Raw genomic sequence first — 22374 nt, 5'->3', positions numbered from 1 at the left:
TTTTTGGACCCCTAGACTGTGCCTCCAAACCTGGGAGGGAAGAGGGTCATTACAAAAGTACTGGTACGCAGAGATATCAAACAAAACATAATATTTTTATAAAATATAGTTGAGAGCCATTAATAAGCAGTTTCATATCAAATCATTTGAAAACACATGGGCGTAATGTATTTGTTTTCAACAACAATTCAATGCAGCTGAGCTAGGGGGAATACCCTACATATCACATTTACACCAACTATCAAACCTCGGTTGCCGCCGAGATTAGAGTATAAATGAGGGGAAAACACACAAGATCATACAGCAGGGTGTCTCGACCCAATGGTAATGCACAAGATCACAAAGCAGGGATCCTAACCATAGTCCCAATTTGGGAATGACATAAAGTTAGGTACGCAAGATCACAAAGCAGGGTACCAAATTTCAATGTCGGCAAACATGGTTTCTAGCGCTGAGCCCTTACACTTAAACTCCTTCTTCGAGGATCCACCTATCTCATGAAAAATCAATGTATTCAAATTTCATCTGATTCAATCACATATCATATTCTGAAAGGTATCGTCATACCCGACTTGCAAGCCATCAATATCACATCATTCTTCTCATTCAACCATTGTATTCAACATGTTTCAACATAAATAGCCCTCTCGTTTTCAAGTCAAAATCAGTTCAATTCTCAAAATATTTCATGTCAGGCTTTTCAAGATATTTTCAAACAATTTACATCATATGAACATTTAAAACAAATTCACATCAAGAGAGGGATTCCATATCATTCATTCTCTCAAGTTAACATCTTTCTGGAATACATGCATATACATATATCATATAGCAAATCACTTTGAGATAGGCCTAAGGGCCAAATCAATATCATAAAACGTTTAAAACATAATCATATACGTAATTTCAAAACCCCCATTTGAAAACATGAATTTTTAAAGCCCATAAGATTTTTGAGATAACCTCACGTACCTCTATATGCGAATATGATAGGTGATTCTTGAAGCCTACGTTGTGGAGATTCTAAATCTTCAATTTGTTTTGAAAACCCATGGTTGAATCTTGAACTACTTGGGCTTTTATTTTAAAATCCTAGAGAGAGTTCTTGAATAATTTTGATGAATGAAGGTGTATTTTGGGGTCTTTGGGAACTGAATTTCGTGTTTAGGGCTAAGTAAGGGTGGAAAAGGACCATTTTACCCCAAAAACGGAGTGTTTAAGTCACTTGAAACCTTTACATAGTCGCCACCTATGCTATCGCCTATGTTTACATAGGCGCCGCCTACTACTTTAAAAGGCCATAACTTCTTGCTAGGGTATCGGATTTTAGCAAAATTGGTATTGTTGGAAAGCTAACTCAAAGACCTATCATTTGACACATAGTAGCCTCTCTAATTCAACATATACAGAGAGTTATGGTCGATGGAAGCTAACACAAATTATAACATTCACTAAAACTTAATAGATCAAAATAGTTTCAACTCGTCCTTAAGTTGAAGGACCTTTATGGTCTAAATTCAAGCTTGAATAGATTCACATACTATGGAAATAATTAATATGCCATATTGGCATAGGATTTATGGCTTTGGGATTATCAACGCATCGGAATCATGGTCTATATTGTAGCCTGAAATACGGGGCGTTATATTATCTCCCCCTTGGGATCATTCGTCCTTGAATGATGGGTAGGAACATATTGAAGCTTAGAGGTATGGAATAACGCGGACATGACATATTTCTCTAAGAAAGAATGCACTTATCTAAAAGATAAGACTGGAACTACTGATGTTCTAAATTCTTATAGCGGACGTGCATATCTGATGCATGGATTTGTTACTGAGTTGTTCTCATGAGCGCGGAACTGACTACACTAATAAGCTGAATTTTTCTATTGAACATGCATTTCTAGTGCATGCATATCTGAATGAACTGATATATGAAGTATGGCTGAATACGCAATGATAACTGGTGCAAAGCTTGTAATAAGAATCTATGCATGCAGCTGAATGGGGTATCTCCCCCTTGGGACCCTATGTCCCTCTATGAATGCTAAATTCACTAAGATACTCAGAAAACTGAAGCGATGGACAGGGCACCTACGAATTGAATCATAACTGAACATCTGGAATCTAAATTTAATGCATGATGCATGAACTGGGCTATACTCGTAACTACTGGTATATTCTATCTTGGAATAGTAGCATGTCTAAGATTTCAAGTAGCATGAATAAATGAAAAGACGAGAAAACAAGCCATGTGAATCTGCTTGTTAAATTGACTTACTGACTATACCGACTGAATTATGTTGGACCTTCATACTTAACTGGAGTATTCTCTTTAACACTCTCTCTAAGGGAGTTCTAATATTAATAGGGAGCCACGAATCTTGGGTATGGATTACATAAGACATCCAACTGAGGAATCACCATATTGACATTACTCTGTAGTCTGGAATATAGACATATCACTCCTAAATTAGGATAGAATTATCAGGCCTTTGGCATTACAACTTCTTACTTTCAAGCTTAGCACACTTCCCGAATATCACTTAACTATACTACTCTCCTTAAATATCATATTCATTCAACTCATCTTAAAATTCTCATATGAGCATTGACAAATTTTTCTATTAATTGTCGGAAATAACTTAATCCCTTTGCCGTGATCAAGCCTAACTCCAAGTCACAAAAAAATACAACATGCCAGACCACGCTATTATTCTAAACCATATGATGCAATCTTCTATATCTCCTTTAAAGATCACATCCTAAGTATAACATGCTTTACCACTTCAATGACTACTTTGAACTCTTAATATGAAGTCGCTAATGCATATTGCGACCTTTCACTACAATCCCAAAAAGTCATTCAAGCCTAATTTATAACCACATGTTAACTCCAACGGAATCACCCATAAATACATACTTCACATAGTTTCTAAATTATTATCAATATAACTCCCATGTGCTATCCTAAAAAGATACACACACCAACTTTTCCACTAACCATCACATGTATCAAAGACTTGGCCCTAAATCTTACTTCATACTTATGGCCTTATCTAAACAAGCATACTATGATCTTCCATCAACAAGAACATTTACATCATCACCACTATCATTGCATAGGAAGGGTCACTAAAAGGTTAAAACATAAGACCCTCAAGCATGAAAAGATCTTTATACGGGATTGAGCACACTATAAAGAGTGAGTACATACGTCATGAGTTGCATGACCTCAACTAGAGTTCATAACATAAGGAATGTGTTTCCGACTACTTGAATGAACTAGAACTCATTATCTTGGAACTGGGTTGAGATCCACCCTCATTTTCTGATGTTCTAAATCATACTGCATCACTACTAGAATCTGAGAGCCTTACTTGGTCATTCGTTCTATCATCCCCCCTCAGCTTCACGTCATTATCTAGAGTTTGGGAGATCCTTTACCAGATTCTAACTGAACTACACTTACTGCACTGTAGGGACTGAAAAAAAATGACAATGCATGCGTATCATAGAACTTAACCCGAATGACTACCTTCTGGGATACATTAGTTTGCACACTTATTTCTATCGGTTCAACCTTCAAAACTCAAACTTAGATTCTAACACTTAACATGGATATCACTAAGCCTTTTATGGACCAAACCACTTTCGATATAGCGTACTAATATCATAACTCCCAACTTATGCCTCATTACTATGAGAATTAATATCATATAAAAGGCTCAACACTATCAAGTAAAACTCTTTAACCTAACTATTTAGAACCCATATAGCATCTACTAGTCTTTCCCCATCTAGCAACTCAACAGTACTACTAGCCATACACAATATGTAATAGCCTTAGAAAGAATGTCGCAACCTCATGTCACCTTAGGCATACTTCTACATCATACATACAATATCATACATCACTACGAATCAAATAAACTTAATCTATTGCATGCACCATTCAAGCCTATTAGATCACTTCTATACAACTAGTATTCATTAACCAAGAAATCTTCACATCCACCTTCATGGACATCAACTATTCAAACTTAATTTCTAGTGCTATGCATGATTTACAACCTAACCTTACACAAAATTTTCACTTGGAAATTATAAATAAATATCACGAAACACTAGTGCACTAGAACTTCATAACCACAATAATCGATCATGACCTAACGGTTTTTCTTATCATAATCCATTAGCATGTACTATTTCAGCACCTCAAGCCTACTAATTTGATCCCATAAAACATGCATCATCAAACTCTTGGCATTATTTACCACCACACCAGTTAAATTCAAGCCTATAGTTTAGTATCAATCATTTACCACCAATGACAAGTGCAAAATAATATGCTAGTCCATAAAATTGACACGTTCTATTCAAACACCTTAAAATCCACTACCTACCTTCCTACAAGTTGTACTAGCTTACAACTACCAACGAAAAGAAGGTCAAGAGGTAAAGTCATACAATAGACATGATCAACCTTAATCTGATATTATAACCCTATACAATCTTCTCTACTTATGCGGATTTCTCACCTCATACTTACTTACTTAAGCATACATTTTGACGGCCTTCAAATCCCTCAAACAACCATGAGTCTATAATCATAACTTACTCGCTAATATAGCTATTGTCACATTCAAGCAACCAACAAATCACTCTAACTATCAAATCCTTCTCTACCTTCTACTAATAACACACAAGGACGAATTATCTCTTTACCGACTCAATCTCTTGCAACCAGATTCAGCTATACATACATTAAACCTACACAATAACAACAAGTTGGACAACAAGTTGCTAGTGAATTGAAATAGGCCTCACACGGCTTCACTAGACTTTGATTTTGTATTTTGAACAAGAAAATGGGATGAATGACAAGTCAACTATGCTAGTGAATCAAAAGAGCCCCACATGACTTCACTAGACTTTATGTTTCAACAATACTTTGATGACAATATTTCATGAGATAGAGATTTAATACGCAATATTCAATGAACTAAGAATACACATCTTACTTTGTGGAATAAAATAGAAGTTAAACACTTCCTCCATGGACTACCATACTGTCCACACATGCTGCTAGCTACCAAATTAGTTTATCACTATAAAGGGGTAAATCATCCTCACTCTGACTTCTAACTTTGTGACTTCACATCACCAACTTCTTGGTCTAATTTCATTACCAATAGGTTATGGCAACAACACTTTAACACACACTACTATTCGGGTGGAAATACAGTTCCAACATTCTGCTACACCTTATTACCTCTGAAGCATGACACTGGCAATATAAGTTCTGAAAAGAATTGAATATACTTAATACTGCAGGCTGAAAAGCACAATTTTATCAAAATCAAGGTTTACACTAGAACCAACACACTCTGAAGCACTAACGGACTCTTCTCAAGTCCTTGTGAAAATCTTATATGATTCGATCAGAACGAACCATACCATTTAGACTTTAAACTTCTGTACTTGAATCGGCCCAATGATGAGAAATGTCTGAGAATGTCCGAGTAAGGAAAGAATTGGGATGACTGTTACTTTTGTATGGGCGACACCATAGCATGAATTTGAGTATGAAAGAGGAACATTCTGACTCTATTGCACGAACTAGAACATAAAGAAAGAGACATTCCTAAATGCCTAGTAGCCTCCTCCTTATAAGTGTGGCGCGCTACACACCCATAAATAAGATTCTACCCGACGCGATTTTGCAAACATCCTGGGACCATAAACCGTGCTCTAATACCAAGTTTGTTATGACCCGAACCGGGGCCCTAGCCGTGACGAGTATCCCAAACCATAAAGGCCTGAAACACCCTTATCTATCTGGTAGTCATGCACATAATTCATATGATAAAAAAATGCAGAAGATAAACAATATTATGGAAACATGGTCAAGAATCATATGAAAGAAATAATGGGGAATAATGTCCCACAATCTCAACACAACATCTCTATAACGTCTGCGAAATCTCTACTACCTGACTAAAATAAATCTCTATCTGAAAACTGGGACAAGGCCCCCAGTAGACCCAAAACTAATAAATGATAAATGAAACTACCAGATATCAGGCCTTCTGAAATATAGAAGGCTTACCAAGTGACTCTGCGAATCTGTCTGAGGAAATACTGATTTTCTGGACTCCTAGACTGTGCCTCCAAACCTGGGAGGGAAAGGGGTCAATACAAAAGTACTGGTACGTAGAGATATCAAAACAAAAAATAATATTTTTATAAAATATTGTTGAGAGCCATTAATAAGCAATTTCATATCAAATCATTTAAAAACACATGGGCGTAATGTAATTGTTTTCAACAACAATGCAATGCAGCTGAGCTAGGTGGAATACCCTACATATCACATTTACACCAACTGTCAAACCTTGGTTGCCACCGAGATTAAAGTATAACTAAGGGGAACACATACAAGATCACACAGCAGGGTGTCTCGACCCAATGGTAGTACACAAGATTACAAAGCAGGGCTTCTAACCATAGTCCCAATTTGGGATTGACATAAAGTTAGGTATGCAGGATCACAAAGCAGGGTACCAAATTCTCATGTCGGCAAACACAGTTTCCAACGATGAGCCCCTACACTCAAACGCCTTCTTCGGGCATCCACCTATCTCATGAAAAATCAATGTATTCAAATTTTATCTGATTCAATCACATATCATATTCTGTAGGGTATCGTCATACCTGAATTGCAAGCCATCAATATAACATCATTCTTCTCATTCAACCATTGTATTCAACATGTTTCAACACAAATAGCCCTCTCATTTTCAAGTCAAAATCATATCAATTCTCAAAATATTTCATGTCATGCTTTTCAAGATATTTTCAAACAATTTACATTATATAAACATTTAAAACAAATTCACATCAAGAGAGGGATTCCATATCATTCATGCTCTCAAGTTAACATCTTTTTGGAATACAAGCATATACATATATCATATAGCAAATCACTTTGGGATAGGCCTAAGGGCCAAATCAATATCATAAAACATTTAAAACATAATCATATTCGTAATTTGAAAACCCCATGTGAAAACATGAATTTTTAAAGCCCCATGAGATTTTTGAGATAACCCCACGTACCTCTATATGCGAATATGATAGGTGCTTCTTGAAGCCTACGTTGCGGAGATTCCAAATCTTCAATTTATTTTGAAAACCCATGGTTGAATCTTGAACTACTTGGGTTTTTATTTTAAAACCCTAGAGAGAGTTCTTGAACAATTTTGATGAATGAAGGTGTATTTTGGGGTCTTTGAGAACTGAATTTCGTGTTTAGGGCTAAGTAAGGGTGGAAAAGGACCATTTTGCTCCAAAAATAGAGTGGTTAAGTCACTTGAAACCTTTACATAGGCTCTGCCTATGCTATTGCCTATGTTTACATAGGCGCCGCCTATGCTATCGCCTATGTTTACATAGGCGCCGCCTACTACTTTGAAAGGCCATAACTTCTTGCTCGGGTGCCGGATTTTAGCAAAATTGGTATCGTTGGAAAGCTATCTCAAAGACCGATCATTTGACACATAGTAGGCTCTTTAATTCGGCATATACAGAGAGTTATAGTCGATGGAAGTTGACATAAATTACAACATCCACTAAAACTTAATCGATCGAAATTGTTTCAACTCGTCCTTGAGTTGAAGGAACTCTATGGTCTAAATTCAAGTTTGAATGGATTCACATACTACACAAATAATTTACATACCATATTGTCATAGGATTTATGGCTTCGGAATTATCGATGCATCAGAATCATGGTCTATATTGTAGCCCAGAATGCGGGGCGTTACACAAAGTCTATAAATATACTAGCAAGCCTTTTTATCTTCTTAAAAGAGTAATTATCTAGATTCTTTTTAATATCACAATGAGTTACCTCTTTTTCTTCTTCATCTTCTGTGTTTGCCATGAATGCAAACAGGGAATCATAGATAATTGGACTGTTTTCTACTGCTATCATAGAAACATCTCTCGACTTCTCATCTTTATAAGATTCATTGGAAGAATCTCCCCATGATATCAGAGCTTGCTTTACTGCATACTCAGTTACTATCTTCTTTCTTGAATCTTTAGAGATCTGATCCGTGTGTTTTACCTTATCACTTCTATTCTTGAGGTAATCCTAATAATCCATCTTGAGTATTGAACAATCCTTAATAAAATGTTCAGGACTTCCACATTTGTGACACACCTCAACATTGCTTCCTTGCTACTACTGCTTCTTTTTCTTTGGAACTGACAACCATTTTTCATTGCTCTAACAATTCTATTTGCCAGAGAGGAAACATCAGTCTCTTCTTCATTTGAATCATATTTTGAAGACTTCAATAACAGAGGTTTTCCCTTTTAACTTCCTTCTTCTCTATCTTTTGCTTTTTTTTGCGCTGATGGGTTTTAAGATTTACAATCAGTTCATCAATAATGAGAGTATTTAGGTTCTTTGCTTCAGTTATGGCATCTACTTTTCTTTCCCAGGATATAGGAAGAACCCCAAGAATCTTCCTCGCTTGTATACTGGAATCACTTCTGCCAAGCAATGAAGCTCATTAGTGATAGAAATGAATCTTGTATGCATTTAATGGTGAAGGTTTCATACCGAGTAGACAATATGTTTACTTTAGAATCCCTCACATTAGTTGTACCTTCATATGCAGTCCTTAAGCAATCCCAGAACTCTTTGGTATTTTCACAAGCTGAGATCTGTTATATTCATCAAGCTGTATACCATAAACTAGCAACTTCTTGGCCTTGTAATTCATCTCAATTTTTCTTTCTATCTTCGTCATCATACTCTGTCCTTCTTTTAAAAACCATTCTAGTTATTTTTACTTCTTTGACTTCTTTAATAGGAACATGAGGTCAATCAAGGATTATGTCATCAGTTCTCTATCTTCAACCATAATGAAGTCAAATATCCTAGTTTTCCACTACCCATAATACTACCTGTTGAATCTTGGTAGTCTAGTAGTAGATTGCCTTTCTTTTAGATTTGGTGGAGCATCCATGCTTGGCACGACCCGAAACCCAGCCATGTCGTATGGGCTGAGCTCACATGAACTGGAGGTCGCCACAATAACCCAACCTAAAATCACATCACACAATAGGATTCGAAGGGACTCCAACTCACAAGTTAAGATTTGTGGAAGTAATATCATAAGTCAACATTAGATTCATAATATCTAACTCACACCCAAGATCATAGTTGTTAACAATGCCTCTATACATAACGAAGTCAATAAATGTATATGTCGGGACAAGCCCCTGACGATACCCAAACCAAGTCTAAATGAGACTAAGTTTAAACATAAGAGACCAAGAGATGAAGATCTTCTGGAGTAAAGAAGCTCACCACTTCAAGTCAATGCACAAACAACTTCAATTGACTAATCAATGTGCAGGAAGAGAAGAAGATGCTCCGGCCCCTATGTCACGTAGGGACATTGTGTATGGAGATGGTTGACGGTTGGAACGCTAGCATGTAACTCAAAGATAAGTGATAAAATATCATCATCAATCAACATCAAGTCAATATATCATATTTTATCTCATTCACACACTTATCGATACATATAGATATATCACAGGCTAATTAAGATATCAAGGCTCATCATCATTCTCAAGCATTCATTCATTAGACATGAAGTGGGGGACTCCGACCCTCTACACTTATAGGTTTAAAAATTCACATTATGCATAGGACTTTAACTACTTTCACATGCACTTAGACAAAGGTCTTCGACCATGCTTACTCATTCATTAGCCAAGGACTTTAAGCACATACACAATAATTCAAACAAGGGGCTCTAGCCATATACACATCCATTGGACATAGGGCTTTAACCATATATCCACACATTTAATTGGGATAGGATTTTGGCTTATGCTTATGTATAAGGAAAGGGACTCTAACCTCATAATACCCTTGGACTCTAACCACAAGCCATTCCATTCGGCAAGGTTCTCTAACCTCAAGAGATCTCTTTAAGCTAAGGACTTTAACCTCGTGCAATATCATTGGTCAAGGGACTTCAATCTCAAGCCATTCATAAGGCAAATGACTTCAACCTCAAGCCACCACATAAGGAAATTGACTTTGACCTCAAGACATCACAACTATCATTAGTTGGCATTTGGGACTTTAACACTTTGCCCATGCATCAACATCATTCTATACAACATCTAAGGACTTTAACCATTTTAGCTAATTCAACACTATACATGACCATATGGTCCTTATGGGAGCCTTTATTGCTCAACTATTTCAATAGGCCAATGCTTTCACATAATTAAACATACAACTTAAGTTACAGTCATCAATACCCTTACCACAATTCATATTTCAATAACAATCTTATACCATACTTGGGTTCAACACATAATTTAAGTTCATCTTTATGTTTAGGGACTTTATCCTTTTAATAGCCATTAATCAACAAGGTTATTAATTTCACAAAACATGATTCATAATTTCTTTAACATATCATTTATCAATATTTCATGATCATGGGGAAATTGCCCTATTTTAATACATCACCAACATACGACTAAACAATTCACTTAGACATTTTCATAAACAACTTGGGTGAATATCTTCAACAAGGCTATTTACAGGGTATATATTATCAAGATTAGGGTTACTCAAGACCCTCATCTTAAAAAACATACAATCAAGCACCCACACATGCAAATCATCATCAATATCGCATATAAACATAATTCAAAACAAGATTTAATATTAAACATCATTAGGCAACAAAACCCTTTTCATTTGATTTTAAAACCACCATGTACACTTACTAATCCAAGTGTAAAATACATGGGTTCAAAGATATTTATAGAGGGGAAGAGATACATGACTTAAACAACATGACACACCAACAATCTTGGCTCCTTCTTGCCATTACATGAGCACTCTCCAAACCCTAGCCTCCAATCGTTCTTCAAGAAGCTATTAGAGTGTTTTAGAGTGTTTGAGTCTTGTAAATGAGGGCTTAGAAGGCCACAATTCCTTATATAGTGAAAGCACTTAGGGCGTTAGTTAAGGGAAATGACCATAAAACCCTTAGTTAAAAACTGAAAAGTGAACTCGCCCTGGGGTACGACTCCCCCATACGATTCCCTTAGTAATCATACCCTAGGGTACAAATAGTACCTTAGCTCATACCAGGCTTTTCCCAGGTCAACCATACTTTGTAGGTACGAGTGGGAACCCTTAAGCCATATCCAAAGGGTACGACTCACACCCTATTCATATACACAAATCTTATACCAAATAGTCCACTCCAAATAGAGAATACTCTCTATACTATTGTATTGCATACGACTCATATGCATGGGGTACCATCAAGGGAAGGTCATGTCATATAGAAAATAGTATGCTACCCTAACATGCTGTCCAAGGTATTAGAAGGGAAGAAGAGAGTGGATATGACCCGTATCCATGGGTATGACTCAGGCTCAAGCCGTACCCAACTTAGATACACCAAAAGTTATTTTTCTCAAGGTTTAAGACCTAGGTGTTTCAATTCTCCCCCACTTGGATCATTCATCCGCGAATGAAGGGTAAGGTAAGCGTTTACACAAGCTAACATATCATCACACATCACTTCAATCAATGTTAAAATAAACACTCAACAAGGATACAACACACATCATGCTCATTATCACTCAATCATTCATCTCATTGGCTTTTGGACCTTGACCAGTTGCTTATTAACACTTACTAATTTGACAACTTAGGGACTTCAACCCACCAACTTTCAAAGACATCAAGAAACTCTAGGCATTGGGGACTTCAACCCATCATCCATCAAAAAATGAATTAATTCTATGCACTAGGGACTTTAAATCATGGTCTAATAAGGCACAAATAATTTCACACATTGGGGACTTTAATCCATTGTCTAACAAAGACATAAATCAATGCAAAGCTTGGGGAATTCAAACCATTATCTATCAAGGATATACATCAAGGTAAGGAGATTAAAATATACCTCTAATACAAAATCTCAGAATGGGAAACAAATACGGGTACTTGAACTTCATGTCTTCTTCTGCCTCTCAAGTAGCTTTCTTGGACTTTTGGTTGCTCCATTGAACCTTCACCGATGCCACCTCTTTCATTCGTAACTAGCAAACTTGCCGATCTAATATCTTCACCGAGACCTCCTGATAGGACAAAGAGTCTGAGATATCAATATCTTCTGAGGGAACAACCAAGGAAGGATCACCTACATATTTCCGCAACATAGAGACACGGAAAATGGGTGAATGGAGTCTATACTAGAAGGCAACTCCAACTCATAGGCAACATTGTCAACCCTCTTCACAATCAAGTATGGACCGACATACCGAGTACTAAGCTTCCCTTTTTTGCAAAACCACATCACTCCCTTCATGGGAGAAACTTTCTAAAATACCCAATCACCAAAATTAAACTCTAAGTCCCTATGCCTCACATCCGCATAGGACTTTTGCCTACTTTGAGTGGTTTTAAATCTATCTGAATCACTTTTACCTTCTCTAAGGCTTGGTGAACTAAATCGGGGCCAAGCAAAAAATATTGAGACACTTTGAATTTTTTGCTTGAAGTTGCGTAAAAAATGTTTGTCTTTGATCTTCATTTTTTATAGTATTCAACTGCTACTCTTCATAAGGAAACCTAAGATATTTCTTCTCAATCAAGCATGTAAATTGATTCCTTGATTGAGGAGTGTAGTTGTATGATATGTCCATATGCATCTTTGGATCACGTCCATATCAAGTATGTCCGTGATCACTTTTTTTTTGGTTTTGTATAGATTGATGCCTTTCCAAATATGCCCGTGATCTTCTCTTCTTGATTGATTTGGTCTACCATGATTTTAGGATTGTGATCCTTCTTCCATTTCTGTGATGTTTGATTGATCTGCTTGCCGTTCCATGATCCTCCATATTGTGATCTTTCTTTCATTTCCATGATATTTGATTGATCTACTTGCTATTCTGTGATCCTTCATATCTTTGACGAGATACTTTTCTATCTTAATTTAATTTTTCGTAACATTTGGGGTTGAGATTCTCCTTCCATCTTTTCTCATTGTGATTGATTTTTCTTGGATACTGTAGATGTCCTTCTATTTTTAATTTCCTTCTATTCCTGGATCTAGTTTTCTTTGTACTTCCAATATTAGCAGTCCTACTGTTCTGCAAAAGATGCACTTCTTAGCTTGTCATTATTAAAACGTAGACTTGGGAGACTAACAATCTCCACTTTTTTGATAATGACAACAAGAGTAAACATCAGTTGACTTCCCTATCTGTCAGCTTGCTCTCCCTGACTTGGATAAGTATGTAAACTTGTTCTGTTCCCCTAACTGGTAGGCTACTCTGATGTTCTTCCCTTCTCCCTATTTGACATAATCAAAAAGAAAAAAAATACACAGGCAATATTCAGATAGAGGAATTCAAACAAAATAAAGTAATGATGACTCTTCTATCAGAAGAGGTGTAGTTAGATGAATGCATAATTTATATGCAGTAAGAATCACGCAAATAAAGGTTTAAAGATCATTAAGGTCTCATTTGTTTGCACTTAATGGAGGTCTGAATCTGAATGGTTTAGACGACCATTAAGTACATTTGTTTTTTATTAAGATTTTAGCTCTTAATAGATCTGAATAAGTCTTAATCATTCAGATCTAGAATCAAGTCTTAATAGATCTGAAGAGGTATTCTGAAGTTGGATAATATTCGCCACCACTCTATTCATAATCATCATCACCATATCTACCACCGCCATCATTGTCAACCACCACCAACCACCTCCACCATTACAACCACCATCAATAATAAATATCGCTACCAACCATTATTGTCAACCGCTACCACACCTACTACCTTTATTATTCTAATTATATTTAACGCCACCACCTCCGTCAACAGCACCAGCATCATCGACCACTACTAGCCAATCCCTACCATCGACCTCATCTATCATAACTACACTACTAGAAATTACCATTATTGCAACAAAACTTTTGGCAACGATTCCAAAAGCGTTGCTATAGAGGGTCTATTGCAACCCTAAAAAAATTATTCTAATAGAACTATTTGATTCTATAACCATTACTATTGTTTGATAACCATTGCAATATGGTGTTCTATCGCAACGATTGCCTGAACCGTTGCCATAGAGTCGGTTATTGCAACACTTCATTGGAAAAAAAAACTTTTAATACGATTTATATATTCTTATCACAAAATTCTAAGGTCAGCCAAAAATAAACCCTTTTACAATCCTGTTAACATATAATTCCACAACCATGCCCGCCACTACTATTGCTCAAACTAAGTTTGATCTGCCGTTGCTACAACCACCATACTTCGACCACCATACCGCTACTCTGACCACTATTTTACGACCATCATACCACTGCTCCGACAACCGTATCACTACTCCGACAACCGTACCTCAATTTCAAAGCTGCTCTAAAATCCCTTCCCAACTCAGAACACTTCAAGAAGCCAAAAAGTGCGACCACCGTACGTCGATTTCAAAGCTGCTCCAACTTCAACTCCTCCACTGCTCCGACAACCACTTCAATTTCACTTCAATTTTGAGAAAATTTGGGCTTTTGTTCTTTAATTGGGGGATTTTAAGGTTAGTTAATTCTTCTAATTGATGATTTTAACCTAATTCTTGAGTTTCTATTTTGGGTTTTTCCCCTTCACTTTGATTGCTGACCGAATGTTTGGGGGTGGGTTTAATTTGGGTGTTTTCAGTTGCTACCTCTTTTTAGGTTGATAATGCATTTCCTTGTCTCTGCTCGTATTGTGCTAAATAGATTGAAACTAACAATGAGTACTTGTCTATTCATAACAATAATGGTAATAATGTTCATTAAAGATGGAATAATTTAGGATATTGTTCATGCAGGCATTTTCATAAGTTGCTCGGTAAGCTCAATGTTGACAACCTCAATGTCGATGCTCGGCTCTTCATTATTGGTTTTATGGGAGGAACAGTGACACAAGTAAATCTTGAATGTTTACCAAGACTCCTGACAGTGCAGGGTAAGCGCAGATGTGGTCTGATATATTTGGCATTAGAACTTTGTGTTAAATATATTGTTACGCTTGATACAGTGAACTTGTGTGACCAAATACTCGAACAAGAATGCTGTTAGTTAATTGGAAGAGAGACATGCAGTAGTATCGTCTGTGTTGGAGTTAATCAGAAGGAGAACATGCTGAGCAACCAGGTATAATTAGGCAGGACGTTCCTAATAAATGGTGGACTTCATACGTATGATTAAAGAGAATTAAACTATAAAAATTGGTGTATTTAGTATTCATTACATGACCAAGAGATTGATTTTCCTTTTATTTCAAGTTGGTGTGGTGAAGAAATCAGCTACGAATGCATTGCGTTGTGTTGAGAAGTGGATGGCCCCTCAAAAGGTTTGTAATTCTGCACCCTCCCACTTATCATCTTGAGATGTAAATAAAATTAATTTTAACTGTTAGAGCAATCATCGACAATTATCTGAAATTTATCTTAATGGAGTAGTAGGTTCTGAATTCTGTCTTTAACAACTCCTCTCATTTCTATATTAGATAAGTATGTTAGGTATTGTAGAAATAAGTATCTTTATTTTTATAACCTTTCTTATTTAGATGAGTGTGTATTGTCGTACTGGTGAATAGTCTAAGAGTTTATGCAGTCCTAAACAATCTACAGACACGAGGGGACCCAGAAAAATTAAAAGGGTTGAAAATGAATTTGAATGAAACAGATATAGAATTGTTCTGTTCTTTTACTAAGTAGTCTCTTGAGTAGTATCAATAGGAGCTGCATCGTATCCACTGAAATAGTGTTGCAACAATGTATACTATTATGAACAGTTCACAGTTTCAATTGAATTGGGGAAAAACAATCAATCCAGAAGTAACAATGAAGTAAACCCTGTGATACTATTACCATATTGAGACATCAGAGTGCTCTTACTGCAGCATAATTTACTCTTTGTGTGTGAAAGCTGACAAATATCTCTTTTGAACTTCATTTTGGTCATCTAACCAACAGGTGAAGGTTAAAATTATTCTTTTGTGCATTTTGCTCGGCCATTTGGCACCTATTTGTATGGTTAGGATAGCATAAAAATTAAATTTTATTATAGAGTATATTATGTAACAACTGTATGCTATGATTGCTTTTTGTGTGGATTTATCCACGTGTGAAATATATGCTGACTTTTGCCATGTTTCATTGTGAAATTTGAAAAAAAAGTAGTTCTTGTTTTCGAAATAAAAATGGAGTATTTGAAAATCAGAGATTGTGTTGGGCTATCGATACATATTGGAATATCGTATTTGAATTTTTGTGAGCAATTTGTAGTGATAAGTGTACTACTAGTTTCATGGTCGAACTAGTAAAAACTGGCTATTTTCATGGCCATACACTATGTAACTATAATGTATTCAAATTTAGAATTCATAAAAAAAAAATACAGTGATAAAATATATGTTATGAAACCATAGGTTTGATGATTTTTCTGCTCTTCTTTGTAAGGAAATCTCGTATAACCCCCAGCTTTCCCCTGCCACTTCCCACCTTATCTTGATAAGTATGACATGGAAACACGTAGAATTTTGATGAAGCGAGAATTCAGAAAAATAGTAGCAGCGAGGATGAGGCCAAATAAGTCATTCTAACTTAATGCAGTACCACAGGTAGTCCCATTAGATTATTCCTATTAGCTATCGTGTGACCTAACTCACAGTATGATGTTAGGTTTAAGGTAGTTGTCAAAAGGGTAGCGGGTGGCAAGTGGGGGCCATGCAATGGAAAAACATGCATAGAAATCGATTATGTGCTCGTGGAAACACAATTTGCTCCCGTTCTGGTATTAATGGAAGATGAGCTGTTATATTTACCATTTCCCTCTTTCTTTCTAAAAGTTCTATTCTATTTTTTTCTTTTAGGCAGATAGTGTAGCCACCTATTTATTATTGTAATTTCTAGTATTCTATATTAAACTATTGAAGAAGTAAATCAAGAAATTTTATGGTGAAACCTAAAAACTTTGAAAAATCTCGCTAGAATTGTGAACAAGCTCCACTTTGATAGAGTACGCAATCTTCTAAAAGATCCGAAAGTTGTAGCAGCTGTTTTTATGGAGGCTCAGTAGATGAGAAAAATATGTAACCCCTCAGTATCCTATTCTACTATGTAACGAGAAAAAGTAAGCATCTACACAGGTAAAGAAAGACAGCAGTATTGCTGTTTTATCTTCTTGTTTGCTTACTGAACTTGCTTGTAAGCCATAAAATTTTCAGGTGAATTATTCATTTATATTACTATGCCTCACTTTTATGAAGTGTAGGACGAATAATTACCTGAACACTAGAGTATTGTAATACCCCGTACTTCTACCTAGCTTAAATTCATCTTGAAGATGTCAAAAAGATTCTTTAAAGATGAATACACTTTTATATATGTGGAATTTTCATGATTTTCACTTTTTGTTGTGTGGAAAATTGAATAAGCTTTCCATCGACACCAAATTCTCCTAAATCCGATAACTGTGTAAGAAGTTATGGCAATTTTAAGTTTTCGTCGTAAAACACAGTCATTTCAGTCAGTGGTGCATCGCTTCATAAGTCAAAATGACGTTTGTCAGTTTCCAGTAAAACTCCGCGATTTCGCGTCGCGAAGGGCTCCTAAATCCCAATTGCCCTTTTTCCAGTGAAACTTTGCGATGTCTCCGCGTCGCGCCAAACTTCCAGGTCACAAACAAAGTGGCAACGCGATAACTCCTCATCACGCCATCTCCTAATTTACCAGTTGTCATTTTCCAGAGACACGGCAGTCTGCCAAATCGAGAAATTTTGACAAAAATTAGTAGACGTGTCCATGGTTAAATGGGTCTTTTCCCATGATTTTATTCTGCCCAGATGTGGGATTTAAGCCCTAAAAATGTCCTTAGCTACTCATTATTCACTTTTCCCGAATATCAAGAACATTCCCTCTCAAGAAAACAAAACCCTAGCCCTTGGGAATCAAGGTCAATCTCAAGAAATCCATCCAAGGACTCCAAGAACCTTTAAGGTTTCCTTTCTCAGGTATGTCAACTGTTGATTCATGGGTCCTTTACACCTATGAAGCTCAAGAATCTCTTTTCAAAATCCCAAATTTTTTGTATTTGTGAATATTTATGATTTGGTTGAATTGAAATTCATGTTACATCGGGGTTTGATTCATGTTTTAAATTACATGTTCCAATTATTGATCCTAGTATGTGATGATTTGCATAATATTCATGATAAACCCTTCAAAACTTGCAAATTGATTTATGTAACCATGATTAGATGCATTGATGATGGTATAACCAAAGTATGCTCCCCACGTGTTTGACAAAATGCCTATGTGAATGAAATAGTGCTGTTATAGTATGTTGACAAGAAATCCCCATTTAGGTACAAGTTAATGTATTCTAAGTGCTTGACGAAAGGTTTTAGTGAATGAATTATGACACACTAATGTGCATTCCTATCCATGTACGAATTCATGACTCAAATGTTTGATAAAATGCCTCATTGATTGTATTGTGAGTTCTTTACTATTATCAAGTATGCAAGTGTTGTCATGTATTGTCAGTTTTATGCTATTGAGTTCTGGGGGTACTTGTACCCGATAATTTAGCTGTGTGCCTAGAGCCAGTGCCATGTTTTCAGTTATCCTTAGTCAAGCCATATTTCGTAGAATTCAGCCAGTCACGTGACTCAGGAAAATTTAGTAAACTCAGTAATCCCAGTAAATCTCAGAAAGCTTAGTAATTCAATAATTTCAGTAGTATTTCGTCAGTCAACGAAACTCAATGAACTTAGTCCAGTTCAATTCAGTTAATCATGTTCAGTGTCTATTTAGATGGGGGGTAGGAGTTAGCACCGAGTTAGCCCAAGGATGGGAACTCACCTGTTATTAGAGGGTATGATTCTTAGAAGCAATCTTTGCGCTCCAGAACTATGTAGCCAGCGTAGGTTGAGACATCATAACTTGTTATATAAGGGTAAATGAGGTGGCTTAACGCGTTATATGAGGGTCCCACCATTCTCATTAGAGTAACCTGTTATATGAGGGTCACTCACAATTTGTCCTTACTAGTGGCACAATATTGATACCTTTCCAATTAGGGTTACAGATTGGATGCCAACTTAGCCATAATGGCGTATTAGGGGCATGCCGGTTAGATCACTACTTTCCACAGTTACAGTTTCAGTCTCAGTCTCAATAATAAAACTCATATAGTTCTTCAGATTTCAGGACTGTCAGATACAGTCAACTCAGAACAGTATGGAACTCAGTCAGTTCCATCAGATCCTAGACTATTAGATACAGTCGCTCAGTATCAGTTATTTCAATTATACAGTTATCAGTATCTCATGTTATCAGTACTCAGACTTAGTAATTATGTTATCACGAATTCAGTTACAGTCTCTTATTCATGCATGTATTCTCACATTCATGTTATACAGTCATTTAGTATAGTTTATGCATATGTACCCTTTGCATTCAACCTACCTCACATGCATACCAGTACATTCAATCGTACTGACGCTTTCACACAATAGTGTTTTACTTTACGCCATAGGTTTCGAAGCACGAGCTCCAGAGCATAGTAGTATTATAGTATGCAGCAGTCAGTGTCAGCAGTGAGTCCTCATCCTTCAAGGACATGAGCATTATTTTATCATTTCAGTACTTAGTTTATTTCAGTAGTTGGAGTTAGTTAGGGACATGACCCATCAACTCCTTATTCAGAAAGTTAGAGGCTTTTTAGACTATCATGATTAGACAGTTATTTCAGTTGTTTTGGGTATTTCATACCCCACCCAGATGTTATATTTTATCAGATATTATTCAGTTTTGAACCTTATGGCCTTTCAGCCTTTATTTCCACATTTATACAGTATGTTATAAAATGTTCAGGCACAGATATCAGTCATGGGTTAGCATGTGGTCCTTCGGGGTCATGAGCACCGTGTAGAATTTCGGGTACCAGATTCAAGGCGTTACAAGTGTACTTGGAAAACTTAAACTTAAATAACCAAGAGTGACTTGGCATATGCTAGTTGTAGGCATATTACTTCTTAAATCAACAAGCATTTATTAAATCTGTCTTTTATAACCTTTTTATTCTTCAGTATTTGGTGCGTTTGCTTTTTTTGTTTTTGGTATGTAAAGTTTATATATTTTGGGTAGTCGGATCGTAGTCAAGCTAAAACTAGTTGGGATTGAGGTATGGTTGTTGTGTTTTAGACTGAAAAAATGGATTTCTCGTGTATTTCGGATTGAAGTTTGTGTTGTTGTTCCTGCTTGTTGCTGCTGATGTCTTTTTTATCTGTTTGTGCCGTGGGCCTAGTGGAAACAATCTAACCATCTCAAGATAGGGGTACACTACCTTGACGAGGATGTTTATCTGAACCCCCCTTAGATGGGAATTTACACTATTTATACATTTTTTAAAAGTCTATATACTAGATTTATCCCGAGCTGAGCATCTATTGGAAATAGGTGCTCTACCTACGAGGTAGAGGTTGTTTCATTTGCATACACTCTATCCTCCCAGACACGGACTTACCTGTGGGATTACACTGAACTTTTTTTTCTTATTGTGTGTTTAATGTGCGGAATATAATTGACTTCTATTTTAGGATTGTAGTGTGGCAGTTGTATTTATACAGAACATGTTGGTTTTCTTTTTTATGGGGTTTATCTTCTTCTGTTTAGTGCGTTAAAAATAGTTTATCCGCTATGGTTTGGGTGTGCTACTTTTTGGATTGCTAATTTGCTTTGTAATCATACTATTTCAGCTTTTGTGGTTTCATTTCTCCTGCTTATGTAAGATTCAGAGTTCTTATGTTAGCTTTACAAAATATTCTTGGTACCAAGCCAAATATAGGAGTTGATTTTGTTGGGTTGATAGCCTGGCTAAAATAGTCTTAACTAATATGAGGATTTTGCGTAGCTGACATAATAATAATAGATAGTGTTCTGTCTTCTACTAATAGAGCTAATGTTCGTCATCTTATACGTAATTTATCTCCAATATCTCCAATCTTCACCCAACTTGATTAGGGCCAGCTTCTGGTTATAAAAGTGCATCTAACAGGGGATCTGAAAGTGCAAAGGTTAATGCTGCATCGAGTAAGCAGCATGTGTCACATGCTTTTTCCAGTCAATTCTCTCAAGTACACCCAGTAAGAAACTGTCTTTCGTGTTTAGAAGGTGTTCAATAGGGATTCTTTTCTGTGGGTTGATTTATTAGTTTTATTCTAATTTCAAGTATGCTTGGTACTTATTGGGGAAATTTGAACTTGAATCTTTTCTTCACCTCTTCATGGTGTTGTGGCTCATGCATCTGTGATTTTTTATGTGAATCCTTTTATAGGGTAAAGTTACTCAAGCTATAGGAAGCATTATTCATGGGAAGGCTTTGTCTAATCATGGTCAGCTGAAGGCTCCTCTTCCATCTAAAATTGACTTGTCTAATCTCAGATTAGGTGCTCATGAGTGCACTAATACAGAGCGATAAAGTCAGGCCAAAGTTTCTTAATGGAATAGCCCCAAGTGATGGGAAGGTGAGTCCTGATACATTGACAGAACAGAATCGATGACCTCGAATTGACAAAATGAAAAGGCAACTGGTTGTAAAGACCTACACTACAAGAGCAGGAAATGTTGATATGCAAGGCAATGTAGTTCACGCTGAGGAAGTATAATAGAGGTGATTTTCTGATGGACTTCGTCAATAACAAGTTTTTTGTGATCAAATCGTCCAACGAGGATGTTCTGCAAGTGGGCCGTTTTGTGGTGTCACTGAAATGACTGGTCCTGTGGACTTCTACAAGGACATGGATTTTTGGCAGCAAGATAAGTGGAGTGGTAGCTTCAGTTACTTATAGCCAATTGAACTTGATACTATGTGGGAAAAGTAATAATTATTTGACTTAAATATTTTGCTTTTCAGTTTAGATTATAGTTTGTTGTATATTTGAATTTGGATTATTATTAATGAAAGATTTTGTTGTGATTTGTATATATAATTGTGTATTAGGAAATACATAGATGACAAAATTGTTGCAATAGCTAATTAAAATAGTTGTATTAGGTAGCAAAAAAATATTGCAAAAGATTTGAAAATTGTTGCAATAGGTGTCGTAAACCGTTGTCATAGGTAATGAAAAACCATTGCAAAAGATTGATAATTGTTGCAGTAGATTTTCAAAAATTATTGCAATAGGGTTATTGCAACGCTTTTCTATCATTGCAATATAATCGAACTGTTCT

At 36.2% G+C, this 22374-nt stretch overlaps 1 long non-coding RNA gene across 3 annotated transcripts; it reads left to right on the top strand.

Moving 5' to 3' along the window:
• The first annotated feature begins 14207 nt into the window (after positions 1-14207).
• Positions 14208-22123, top strand: LOC107877886. 3 transcript variants are annotated; one of them, XR_001676606.2, is made up of 6 exons: positions 14208-14682; positions 14959-15095; positions 15168-15283; positions 15415-15482; positions 21163-21284; positions 21476-22123. It is a non-coding gene; the product is annotated as an uncharacterized LOC107877886 (long non-coding RNA). The 3 variants fall into 3 exon arrangements; XR_001676605.2 differs by lacking the exon at positions 21163-21284 and having other exon boundaries at positions 14211-14682; XR_001676604.2 differs by having other exon boundaries at positions 14211-14682; positions 21163-22123.
• Positions 22124-22374: the final 251 nt, after the last annotated feature.

This window comes from Capsicum annuum, chromosome 7, assembly GCF_002878395.1.
Source record: "Capsicum annuum cultivar UCD-10X-F1 chromosome 7, UCD10Xv1.1, whole genome shotgun sequence".
NCBI lineage: Eukaryota > Viridiplantae > Streptophyta > Magnoliopsida > Solanales > Solanaceae > Capsicum > Capsicum annuum.
This window is presented reverse-complemented; position numbering and strand designations above follow the sequence as displayed.